Source organism: Poeciliopsis prolifica, unplaced genomic scaffold (genome assembly GCF_027474105.1).
Source record: "Poeciliopsis prolifica strain line A6 unplaced genomic scaffold, Auburn_PproV2 SCAFFOLD013, whole genome shotgun sequence".
Lineage (NCBI taxonomy): Eukaryota > Metazoa > Chordata > Actinopteri > Cyprinodontiformes > Poeciliidae > Poeciliopsis > Poeciliopsis prolifica.
In genome coordinates this window covers 11,990,094-12,003,648 of record NW_026562388.1, presented here as the reverse complement: position 1 = coordinate 12,003,648, position 13,555 = coordinate 11,990,094, and the positions used below count along the sequence as shown (strand labels likewise).

General features: G+C 36.0%; 1 long non-coding RNA gene across 1 annotated transcript; it reads right to left on the bottom strand.

The window, feature by feature from the left end:
- Nucleotides 1–10,012: 10,012 nt before the first annotated feature.
- On the bottom strand, nt 10,013–12,464 carry LOC129365608 (uncharacterized). Its single transcript, XR_008606542.1, has 4 exons — nt 12,349–12,464; nt 11,301–11,384; nt 10,636–10,726; nt 10,013–10,473 (listed from the first exon to the last, which is right to left on the bottom strand). It is a non-coding gene; the product is annotated as an uncharacterized LOC129365608 (long non-coding RNA).
- Between the last annotated feature and the right edge of the window lie 1,091 nt (nt 12,465–13,555).

The following is a 13,555-nucleotide window of genomic DNA, read 5'->3' as shown; positions in this document are numbered from 1 at the left end:
GCCTTGATTTAAAAGAATCTCAGGGTTTCAGCATTTGTTTTTTTTTTTGTTTGTTTGTTATAATTCTGGAGATGCAGATCAGACTTGAACCAGAAGACCTGAGAGGTCTGGAAGGTCGATATGACAACATTTAATGTATTTTGGCATCAACTAGTCACTCAAAGATTTATAAACTAACTAAAGTATAATGAAGTACACTAAAGCGAGCCCGTGTAAGGTCTTGGGCGATGTCCTTTATCTTCCTGGTTTTCATGACAACACAAGCGGCAGCGTACATCAACTGAAGCTGTCCAATCTTTAGACGGACCTGTGAAGACGGTGTTGCAGTAATCTTGTTGGGACATTAGTCTTTTAATAGTGGAGACATTCTTCAAGTGATAGAAGACCGACTTTATCATTGTTTTTATGTGTCTCTGAATGTTCAGCTTTAAGTCCACCACTATCTGTAGGTTTTGACCCTGATCATTTATTATAACTGTAACAACTGAACTTTATTCCTGTTCTAAAAGGTAAACAATGAAAAACGTTTATTTAAAATTTATTCAGACCCTTTTTACTCAGATCGCTTGATATAAAATATGACTTAGAAAGAAGTAATCTAATTAGTAATAACCTTGTGCAACCAACACATGGCTGGCTAGTGAGCTTGTAAATGACCGGGTTTAAAAATCAGTCAACATCAGAACTGTAGGTCTTTAAACTCCACAAAGCTGGTATTTATGGAACAGAGACATAAGGAAAATTGAATAGATTAGAGCAGAGAATGTCCCAGTCAAAGTCTTGGTCAAAATTCAATTGAGATTTTGTGGTAAGACTTGAAAATCAAAGTTCACAGTTAGCTTTCATTACAATTGAGAATTACTTATTTTGAAAGGAAGAAAGGGTAGATACTTAAGTCTGGGAATGGATCCCGAGACAACATCAGGCACTGGCACATATAAAAACACTAAATGTATATTTAAATATCTGAATTCCTCCCTACAAACTGCATGAGGGTAAAGATTTTTTCCATGGATTTGTAACAATTACCAAATGTCTTATAATTTTTTGTACATTTGCTTCTGGCTTGTTCATTGATTTAAGAGTGAGAAAATTTGAAACTTTCTTTCTCACAACCCTTTTTTACCATCCTGGAATTAGTTTATTTGTTTGCTTATTTTCTTTTGAGGCGTAATGGAAAATACTGTTCAGTTGCTGAAAATCTTTCCTCCAGACTTTTCTCTCTATATTCAGCTTTGACTTACGCTAATATAAAGAACATGTTCTACCTTTAGACTCCGTGCTAAAGTCTGAGTGTTTTTTCACACCACGGTGGTCCTCATTTATCTGTCCCCTGAGGGCATAGCACCATCTGAGATTGGTTGTCTCTGCCATCTTCCTGACAGCAGCACTCCAAGAGGAAGCACAGATATACACCTCATCTCGAGAAATTTAAGCCTCTGTTGTCAAAGAGTTTTCTGGAGCAACATCAACACAAAGGTGAACAACACATTTTCTGATTCAAAATGGATCTTTTGATGATGAAAAAGCTAAACTGCAGCCAAATTCCCATCCGTCGGATGTTTTATTTGTTGTTTCAAGTTATTAACTTTCCCTTGCTCTTTGACCTCCACCCACCCTCTCACTGCTCGGCTCTCATTTCCTTGTTTCTTGTTCTACAAGCTGAAACTATTTTAATAAATGTATTAAACAAATCTCTTTGGACAATTTTGAGTTTGCATCAACACTTACACACACACATGAACTTCACCTTCACCTAGCACTTGTTCCCCACTTCTGTATGCTTCCTCTTTTTGTTACAACTCATATGCAACTATATATGGGGTTTTTCTAGGTTTATTTGTCTTTTAGTTATGTTTACTTTCTATTTCAATACTGATTTGAATTATCTTTAATAATCCACACACATTCAAGAAGTATGCCCATTCTTTTAAGATTGTTTGTTTTTCTTGTACAGATACATTTGGACAGATCAAGACACCCTTGTGTTCTTCTTAAATGCTTCCTGATTATTAAAGATAGATGGCAACTTCATACTGCTATTTCTATACACAAAGTCATTATTTATTGTATTACTTTATTATAACAAGTCATTTAAGGTTATTTAGCCAAACTGTTGATGTATAAAAATATCCAAAGAGGCAAAAAAGAAAGTCTAAGTGGTGAAAGTTTCTGATCTACAAATCATCTTCTCTGAGTTGTTCCGAATTAATTTTTTGTTTTAATAGCCATAATCTGCATGCTGTCTGGAAACTTTGCGTGTTACTATTTTAATAAAAGTAGGAGGCAACATTTGAAAACATCAAAGTAGCAAAGTGATGAAGAGAAGAAAGAAGAAGAAACTGGTGAGTTTTCAAACGCAAAGCTTAGTTTGGAAAGTCTAGATGAGATTAGTGGTGGGTTCTGATTTATGAAAGTTTTATCATATCTGTATTTAAGGTAAATATTTAGACTTTATTATCATGTGAAGCTTAAATATAGAGGTTAAAAAGTTTAGATTGTTATAGATTTTGGAAATTTCAGCAAACTTTTTTTTCCTATATTTGCAGCTGTACTGAAGCAAATATTTGAACTTTTTTACCTTTTGACACATTAGTATCTTTTAATAAGATGATTATTATGTGATATGAAAGTAATCTATAAAAGTTGGGAAAAGGAAAACAATTTTCAATTATTTAAAATAAAAGTCTGAAAAGTGTGGCATGCATTTGTACTTTTACTCCATTTACAGTCTTTTGGGGAGTGTTTCTGTCTTCTTTGCACCTCAAAAGGACTTACATTTTTATTAATACTTCTTTAAAAATAGTTAAAACTCAGTCAGGAAGAATGAGAGCATCAATTTTCAAATCCCTTCACAGATTCTTAGTTGTATCGTATGTCTGCATTTTGCTTTTTATCAGGATGACAGGCAGTGTGACTCTATCTTCTTACCACACATCATAGTGCACAAAGTTCAATGTCAGTCTTATTTGATCAAAAAAAACATTATTTCTGCCTGCTGTGTTCATTGGTCTTCGCAAAGCTGTTTGTTCACTAATGTTAAAAAAAAAATTTCTGAGGTTTTTCAGAACATCTGTATTTACTAAGAGATTAACACAATTGACTCCATTTACTAATTGGCTGATACAGTTGTGATGCATTTTATGAAGCATAAGTGCATGAATTCAAATAGGCCAATTTATTTTATTCACTACTTTGTGTTGCTTGTTACATCAGTTTTCAATAAAACATTGGTTGCAACATGACCAAATGTGGAAATGGTGGGAATACTTTTATAAGGCGCTGTGTTTATGGGATATCTCCAAATAATCCACAGCTACTGTCTGTGGGTTACTTTTTAAATGTAACAGATGTGTTTGTTTTCTGAGGCAGCCTTTTAAATCTTCTGCCTCGACCCTAAGGAGGGTAAACTAATTTGAGGTTTTGTAAAAACATCATGTTCTCTAACAAAATAAACCGCTGCACTCAAGTGTGATTTTAGTTCTGTAAATCTCCCCGGCCGATTGAATTTATGTTTACACAAGACTCTCCGTCTTTTGCAAATGAATGCAATCTCCCTGCTTATCAATCTTGGCTGGCTGTCAAATGTATATTTCATTAGCCTCTCCTTTCTTTATCTCTTTTAATAACATGTCAGATTGGCAAAATATTGTGTATGTTCAGAGAAAATCATGTTGGAGCTTGCAGAATACCTGTTTGAGTTTGAAGCTTTGAACATTGTGTTGACATTCAACCTAAATTTTGGATTCATTATGTATAGAGGGAAGTTTAGCAGGGGAAAGATGTTTAAAAGATCTCATGATGAGTCCAGAGCTCCACCAATGAACTCAGGAACGTGCTCCACATGTGGGACTTCTTAATGGAGTTTAAGATATCACTGCAGGCCTGAGTTATAACTTGCTTTCTCACTGCAAGGCTGCTTGTGTGCCGTTTGCACAGCTTGCGCTTCATTTATAAAATCAACTGCTTTTACCACCAGCACAGACAGAAACCATGATAACTCACTCTGTGTTGTTGTTCCCCTCTTTTCTATATTGCCACAGGCTTTTTTTCTCTCCTGCTACTTCTGAAGGTGATGAAATTGTATCTTAGACAAACACCCTGTTTCCTTTCAGAACTGACCGCCGGCTGCTGCTGCTGCTTTTTGTCCACTTAGCACGGATAATAAAAGTGAGGTTCTCTTTTCTGAGCAGAGAAAATAAACTTGTTTTAAAATGGTTAATATTTGAGCGTATTCACATTTGTTCACATTAGATCTACAAGCTCCAGTTTGTAGACAACATTTTCTGTGACACACCAACACAAACTTGTGCATAATTGTGAACTAAAAACAAAAACAAAAAAACATGACCTTCAAAGCTTTTAGCTAATTAAAATCTGAAAAGTGTGTTATGCTTTTCTGTTGAGCCACCCTGTGTCATTACTTTGGAGAACCACCTTTCATTGCTATTACAGCTGCACCCTTTCTGAGTATGTCTCAACAAGCTTTGCACATCTGGAAACTGTCATTTTTGCCCATTCAGGGAAGTAGCACATATTGGTCAGATGAGAGAGAAAGTAGCACATATTGGTCAGATGAGAGAGAAGACAAAATTTCAAGTGTTGCTACAATTTCTCAAATAGACTTAGATATAATCTTTTAATGGGGCACGATAAAAAAAATTGATTTTCTTTGATCGAAACCATTCCTTTGTATTTCTGTCTGTATGTTTACGATTGTGGGTGTGACGTGAGTTAACCTTCACCCGAGTACCAAGTAATTTGCTAACTTTAATAAGTTTTCTTTAAGGATTCTCCTATTATTTTTAGGCAGATAGGTAGATAAATTTAACCAGCTGTTACTAATTCTGTTTTTTTTAAAGGCAGGATATTCTTTGCAATTCAAGCCAGAGGTACTGAAAAATATGACGCATACTTTTTAGTTTTTATTTAAGTAACATTTGAAAATGTTTTCAGAGAGGTTTCTGAATTAATTTGCAACATTTAAAACTCTTCATAAAAACTCAGACATCTAGAATATTCTAATGCTGAAAGCTTATATTTTGTATGTTTTTAAGTATGATGTTTTAATTGTCCTCACCTTTAAATGATTATTTTGTATACTGAACACCGGTGGGCTTCATGGTCAGGTCTCTATTGAAAAGGAGATTTTATTTTAAGGGACTTCCTGAATAAAATACCTTGAAAACAAAACATTGCTAATAATTTGAATACTTTTGCAAAGCACAATAAATTTCATTAAGACTTTTAAATAAAAATATTTAAGGCAGTTAGCACCACAATGCTAAACTTCTTTCCTCCTTCTGCTTCATGTGAAGTCTTCTCAAACCATTAACCAAATCTCTGAATGTAATTAAATGCTACATTAGTAGCTCCTATTATATTGGATGTTTTCCCACTGGAAGTTGTTGCTCATGGTTCCCTGAATATCTCATTCTGTGCTATTATTGTCCCTCAAATTGTCATATTTTCTTTTCTTTCTTTTTCTCAGCCTGTGGTTGACATTGTCCAATACACAGCTGCATAAAAACAGTGTCTGGAAATGACTGATTTATGACACATTCAGGCTGAAATAACTTCCATTTGCCTGTAAACATATTGACTGACTTCCTTAGAAGCATGAAACAATGCCAACATGAAAGAAAACAGGATGACACCTGACAGCCTTGGAACAAAAGCGTGTCTGAGATTAAAAAATATATATCATGGAGGTGTAAACAGGATTCCACCTGTCTGTAATGCAACACAATGTTGCGATACAATGCGAATCACCTTATAAGGTAAGCAGCTTTCTGCTAAAAGCACAAGTAGTTCCTATTTGTCAGGTCTTCTGTATTAGCTTTAGATGTTTGAGGCTCTCGTGGGACGTCAGCGCTAATTAATGACAGGAAGGCAGCGTTTAGGTGTCAAGTACTGCCTCATCCTGTTTGGGCTGTCCAGGTGGTCCATCCTGATTCGTATCATATTATATAATTTCCCAGAGTCTTCCTGGCCTCAGCCATTAGAATCAACATGAGCTGATTCATACAATTTGTTTGTGACATTGTGACTGAACACTTGAGCTGTTAATGACGTCCTTCAAAGTCTCTGCGCTCCCCTTAAAGACCTCACTGGGAAGAACCCAAAGTTGGCTAGGCAATGATGAATGAACATAGTTAATGTTGTTCATCTGTTTACTTTAACACTGCAATCCTGGAAGATTAGGGGTCAACAGCAAAAGAGAAATGTTGCTTACGATAGGACTCCAATTTCTGAAAGCCTCTGCACACGCTGATCTGCCTTATTTGTCCATCCTGCTGGTCTTTCCTTAAAAAGTTTTGTTGTTCTTTAAATGGGTGCATAATAAATTTCATTAGGAATTTCTGTTTTTCTTCTCTTCTGACACCAAACAATGAGTCAGTGACCAATACCGTCAAGCTTTCTGATCTTAGGAACTTCTTTGGTCTAATGAAGTTCCTCTAAATTACCTTGCAATCTGACAACATGGAGATCCATTTATTCTTGTCCCCCACCATCGTAGGATGAGCCCACATTATTGCTAGGCCCATGTTTATTTTGTCTTATCTGCATGTATTTATAGAGCAAACAGTTTGGGTGATCTTATTAGACCCTATCAGCTGGAGCAGCTTTAAAAACACAGATAGATCGCAGTGCAGATGGTGAGTCTGTCTTTGTGCTGTGGACAAACAGCATGTGTGTTTCCTGCAGGAGGGAGAATTCACAGCTTTTTGCTGTATTATTTCAAATATCTTTAAAATCACTGAATTCATTACAGACTCATCTAAATTATTCCAGTAAGTTAATAGAAAAGATGATACATGCGTATAGATTTTAATGATTAGCGTACAGCTGATGTTGGCATCAGCTGTGCATTGTTGGGGTATTTTGTATTAATTAAAAAGTCAAGATCAGTCTGGGGGTGAGTGTAGAGACACAGAATCAAAGTTGCATAAGGTCCAGTGTGAAATCAGAGAAGGTTTGGGGAGCCATGTTATCATCTGCCTTTGGTTCACTGTGATTTATCAAGTTCAAAGTCAGGGCAGCCGTCTTCTAGGAACTATTAGAGCACTTTGTGCTTCCTTCTGCTGATAAGCCTGATGGAGACACTAATTTCATTTTCCAACAGAACTTGGCACCTGGTCATCCAGCCAAAAGTACCAATTCCTTCACTAAGAACCATGGAATTGCTGTGGTTTTCTTTGGTCAACAAACTCATCTAACCTAATGAAGAATATTGTCAAAAGATGAGAAACTCCAAATCCAACAATGCAGGTGACCTGAATGTTGCAATAAAAGCAACCTGAGCTTCATAACACACTGCATTTGCGCAGATAAGAATGATAAAAACAAGTCATAGTTTAGAAATAAGCATTTATAATAGGAAAGAAATATGTGACTACCCTTCTTTTCTATAAAAGTTTCATTCAATTCAACACAATTCTGTTTATTTATATAGTGCTATTTGACAAAGTGGAGAAACTCTCCTTTAGCAAGAAGAAACATTCAGTAGAAACTGGATCAGTATGAGCGCCCATCTTTCCTGACCAATTGGAGCTCTGGGAAAACAGAGCAGATACACAAAAAAGAAACAAAAGAACTGACAGAGTTAAAATGTAAAGTGAAAGTAAAAAGTTAATAGCAAGAGGGCACACTTCATTGTGGGCAGCAGTATCTCAACCGATGCCCTCCTCCAGGGAGGCGCCACCACTACACAGAACGCCAGACCGTAAAGTTAACAGTGGAAAGAACAGCAAACAATGAAAATTGGAGAGTAGTAGAAGAAGAAAGTGAGGAGAAGTGGTCACTTTGTCCTCCAGTAGCCTAAGCCTATGGCAGCATTACATAGATAGCACAGGATAACCCAAATCCTTTCAATGAGGGAAGCAACCCGTTCATTCATGGAGTCTGTTGGTTGCACCTGCAGAACTGTTGTAGCAATTACACAGACAAGACTGATACTGTTTGGAAACTTTCTTTCTTTAGTAACACCCACCGAGGAATGCACAGCATGGAAAATTTTGAATGAGATAGTCACACTTTCTTCAATAATCAGCTTTTTCTCTTCCTTGAATTGTGTGGCCAGTAGAGATACAATTTAGACAGATTGAACTGTGAAATCACAGCATACCTGAATTGTCTTAGATGATCTCCAAATCCCAATAATGTCTAAAGCTCTGGCAAAACTAAGAAAGGAGTGGGGGTGTTCCAGTGTCTGAGATGTTTAGAAATGCCACGCTCCTGACTGTGGTCTGTTCAATAGCAAAGGGCCGTGCAGCTATTCAGAGCTGCTGAAAGAATGTGTGGAAGCCCACAAGGAATCCTCCGCTTGCAGGGTTTCTGCAAACACAGAAAGTCTCAAACAGAAGAGCAACGGGTTGTGTGGACAATATGAAATCTACCCCTCTTTCTTAGCTAACCTGACTAAACACTAAAGCCACAGAGGGAAGTCTCCTTTCACCCTGGAGCTTCCAATGAGTATACCACACTTGTTAGCAGTGGAAAAAGATCTCTAAATATTTACTCTCCCTTAATAGCTCTTACAGAACATCTAAAGGACTCAAAGGTTGGCTCTCAAACAAGACTAAGTGTGCACTAAAAAAAACTGCAGTTATGTCTTTTGCCCAACTTGTGGGTTTATGCTATTGCAGCAGGAATTGAGTGTTTTCAACCAAACATTGTGACCGAGAAGAGACTCGGTCCTTGGTCTGTTCACAGACCACCATTTTGAACAATATTCTTTCTGATTCTGGATTAATGCACAACCAAATTTATCAAAGTGATTTTTAGTGAACTGCTGATATTTTGGAGAAACTTTTTAAGATATTTTTGGTAAAAAAATAAATAAATAAAAAATTTTTTTTAAAAAATACAAAGACACTGTAAAAAAGAGAGGAGTGTTGTGAAAACAATAAGCTTTTCTAAAAAGACTGCTGATTCTAATGAGGATCCTTCTCTTGGACATTTCATACAAAAATGTTTCACACAAACTCAGAAGATTTGAAAATATCTCGTTAAAGACTTGGAACACTGACAATTTTCAAATAAATACATAAATTACAATCGCACAGCAAAAAAGACTGCTTTTGTCTTTCACTGAAAAAAATAAGTCATTGGATGAACATAAAAAAATTATGGAAAGGATTTCCACCTGATTACTTTGCTTTATTTCAGCACCATGTACTTGTGTTACTCCTATTTAAAGCAAATGTGTTAGGTCAACCTAATTTATTAAGATTATTCCAATGTAAAGCAAATGTGTTGGCTCCACTTGTTACAATGGTGATTCAATGGGTGATTCTAAATCAAACATGTTGGCTCAACGTAATATATTGTGGTTATTCTTATATAAATAAAATGAGTTGGCAAAACATAATTCATTAAGGTTGTTCTAATTTTAAACCAAATATGTTGGCTTAACCAGAATTATGGTAAGGCAATGGATGATTGTAAATCAAATGAGTTGGCTCAACTCCATTCATTAAGGTTATTCAAATTCAAATGAAATGTGTTGGCTCAACATATGTTTTAAAGGTTCCTTTAACTCAGTTACTATAGCATGACCCAGTGTAGTGCAATACAGCCCGCCCAACTAATCTGCAATGTTTAGGACCAAATCATTGATGTAACTTCATTAAGATGAATGTAAATCTAGTTGAAACCACCTTATTTTACAGTGGTACCTTCACACTACCTGATTCAGTAGGTCCAACTCACTAAAAGCAAGTTAGCTCAACAAATATATGCTTCATGCTAAAAGACAGCTAGTTAATCGTTTGGTAATCCTTTCCATTATTTTATGACGTTAATTCAAAGACATATTTTCAAGCGTTAATCAAGCATTTTAAGATAGCACTAGGTGAAAGTGGAAGAACACTCAACAATTAGAAAAGGTACAACACAATTGTATTTTCAGAATTGTTATACATCGTTTTTTTACACAGCACAAAACACAGCTGAGTTGACATTGAAATAAAAAAACAACTACAAAAAGGTTACAGTCTCATCTCCCAGCCAATTCTTTACAACATAAAACATGTCAGTATAGTTGCTCAACTTAGAGAACTGTAACAATATAAATCTTTTCTACTGCAGACTTTAAACACTCATTTTCCATGTGAAACTTTGCTCAACTTAGCAGCGAGTTTCATATTGAGAACTTGTGCTTTCTTTGATAAGTTCTTTCCATCCAATTTCATTATTATTTTCTGTATTACTTCAAAGGTATGCTTGAGTTACTGAGCAAGTTGAGTGCTGATCGCACTAAACTTGAGGGTAGCTCAAGTTTAGTGCATAGATTAGTCCCAGCAGCATCACTATTGCAGAAGATACACTGCCCAAGCTGTTCATAACTTCCACCTCCTCCAGGACAATCCCAACATCCAGATGTGCATCGGCAGCCTCTGCACCCTCTGCTCAAATGACGATTCCGAGGACAGCCTCGGCTTTGGCCATTTCTGCGCATTCATCAACGTCCTAAGGGAGTTAGGGAAGGGTATTGGGGAGAGACAATTCACATGTAATTAAATAAATAAATTAAGACTGACATTGATTGAGTCACTCATGGACCTTAGTTGGTGAAAGTATTTTAACAACTCTTAGGAGTTCTATTGTAAACACAAAGAGAATTTAACATACCATGTACTCCCTCACCAGCTTCTCTGGATCTTCATTTAGGTACACACAGACATTTGAGGATGCACTCTCGTCTGACCTCAGCAGTGTCTTCCTAAATATGCAGATCAAAAAACAATGAGAACAATCTCAAAACTCCAGCAGTATAGGTTCACACACTTGAAAACATAGCTACATTCAAAGGAAGTGACAACAAAAGTGATCAGTGGCTTGCAGTCTATTTGAAAGATATTTAAAATTGTTAGTATCCCTTCATTATGCCATGACTAAAATGGAGTTTAACATCTCATTTAAACATCTAACAGCTTCAGTTAGATGTTTAAATAAGACATGAATATATCACCAAAGAAATATGTGAAAAGTACAGAATGGTCAACACAGTCTATATCCTTCTACTTAAATGAATATGCAAAGCATTCCATGTCTTACAAGTACATGGACAGTCTATGTGTGGGCATGGATAACGTCTCATATGCCGGTGTTTAAGTGTAAAATGTTTTAACAGGTCATATCTACGAGACAGAGAGAGACTACACTCCTTACATTTCCACATCCCCACGCAAATAAAGACAAATAAAACAGACTGGCCAAATAAATGTTTAGCTGAACTCTAGCTCTATAAGCTCTCTAACACTACATTCAGTCACTTTAGATCTGGCAAAACTTACTATTAGCCACTGAAATCTATAACTTGATAGCCGATGAGCCCCTTGACCAGTACTTACGCAGGTGGATTACAGACAGGTGATGTTCTGAAAGAGATCAGATATATTTTCAGCCATTAAAATATGCAATTCATACTGAACTGAGTTGTATCTTTTAGTACAAGTCCCTTGAATGCCTCATGAATATAACCACTGGACACTTGTATGCAAGCACATATGTGCAGAACAATGGTGAATTGAACATGGTAGAAGCAATAGTAACAAAGGTCAAAATGAGCACAAACAATCAACACAAAAAACATCAACATTTCAAAATTAAACCAATGAACTTCAATATTGTTTCTGAGCTACAATTATTTGGGGACAACAAAGAAGAGTCCAAAAAACCCCAACATCTTTACAGCAGAGGAATATGTATTTTAAAGAAAAAAAATAGAAAGCTCAAGTCTGTAATAATGGATAATCCATTGAGAGTTTTAGCCTGACAAAATATACAAGAAATCCATAACTAACAGGTATTTTTAGGAACATTTAACAAAGCTCAGAAAGCAATGCTTTCTGCAGGTTTCACCGACTGAAATGTAGGACTTTTTATACCATAATTAATTAAGAATCTCGATGATGATAGAAGGTACCAAAGTGTGTGTGTGTGTATCTACATTTACCTCCATAGTAACATTACTGAATAGAATTAAAATAGTTAGAAATAGACTGATGTTAGATCAGTGTGTTAAAAATCCACTAAACCTCCAGGGAGCTCAGGAGGAGCAAAACTGTGACATTTCCGGGGTCCATTTGTGTCTCTGGCAGCAGCTTTGTGACCCTTACACTACATATGGCTCTGCAGAGTTTTTTCGCACAGAATGTACCTAACATGGTGCGGCGATAAATGTAAACAAAAAGCTATCTGCCTTAACCTAACCGACTTAATCTACAGAACATGAAATAATGTGACACAAGTATGGAACAAGTAGAAAATGGTGCAAATGGTAGAGAAATTTTAAGTTACATATTTTTATATGGATTTAGATGAAAATAGTTTGACTCTTACCTTCTTCAAATTAAGTAGATGCACGCCAGGAATCTCCCCTCTGCCCTTGAAAAAACCCAACAAGGTGCGAGCCAGTTATCTCGCGTGATTTTCCGTAATCTCTTGATGTCGCTGGATCCTCTTCAGCGGAGATGAGTCTGACACAATAGCGCTTTGGAACTGACGTCACTGTGTTTTTTTTTATTAGATTAACTTTGACAAATATTGATATTGAATAAAATAAAATAAAAAAAACATATATATATATATATATATATATATATATATATATATATATATATATATTTTTTAAAAAAAAAATATATATATATATATATATATATATATATATATATATATATATATATATATATATATATATATATCTTGGCACAGCCAAGACTGCGCAGGACCCTCAAGCTCCCAGGCCTCTGGTAGAGGCCTGGGAGCTTGAGGAATTAGATGTATTCAAGTTGAGATAACGTCATTCAATCACGTTAGTTCAGTTGAGAGAAAAAACCGATTGTCTCGCGTGTTCTCGCGTGATATCCCGTGATCTCACTCGTTGTCCTCAGCACAATATCAGTCTAACTATAATGAATCATGTTCGCTCAACATGATTCAATTTTATAAATGTGAAGTCGTGAAATATCTTGTTTATCCAACATGATTTTATCACGTTTTCGCTTCAAACCCAACATTATTGTGTGAAAGGTACATGATATTTTTTTGTTAATGTTACGCCCCGACGTTCTTTTTTTTTTGGCGGAAGATCTAGCTGACGTAATTGAATCACGTTATCCCACCTTGAATACATTTTATTCCATTTGCGAGAAAAAACCGATTGTCTTGCGTATTCTCGCGTGATATCCCGTGATTTCCCGTAATCTTGCGTGAACTTGCGTGATATCGCGTGATCTCACTCGTGGTCTTCAGCATAGGATCGGTCTGACTATAATGAATCATGTTCGCTCAACATGATTCAATTTTATAAACGTTGAAGTTGTGGAATATCTTGTTTGCAACATGATTGTATCATGTTTTTGGCTCAAACATGCAATTAGTTAACAGTACATGATATTCTTTTGTTAATGTGATAACCCCTGAGGTTCCTTTTTTACAGTGTTGGAGAAGAGCTTTGATTATATGAGAAGCTCACATACAGAGAAGCAAGATTCAAGAGCCCACTATCTTGCATGAATTTGATGTAGCCCGACTTCAGCACACA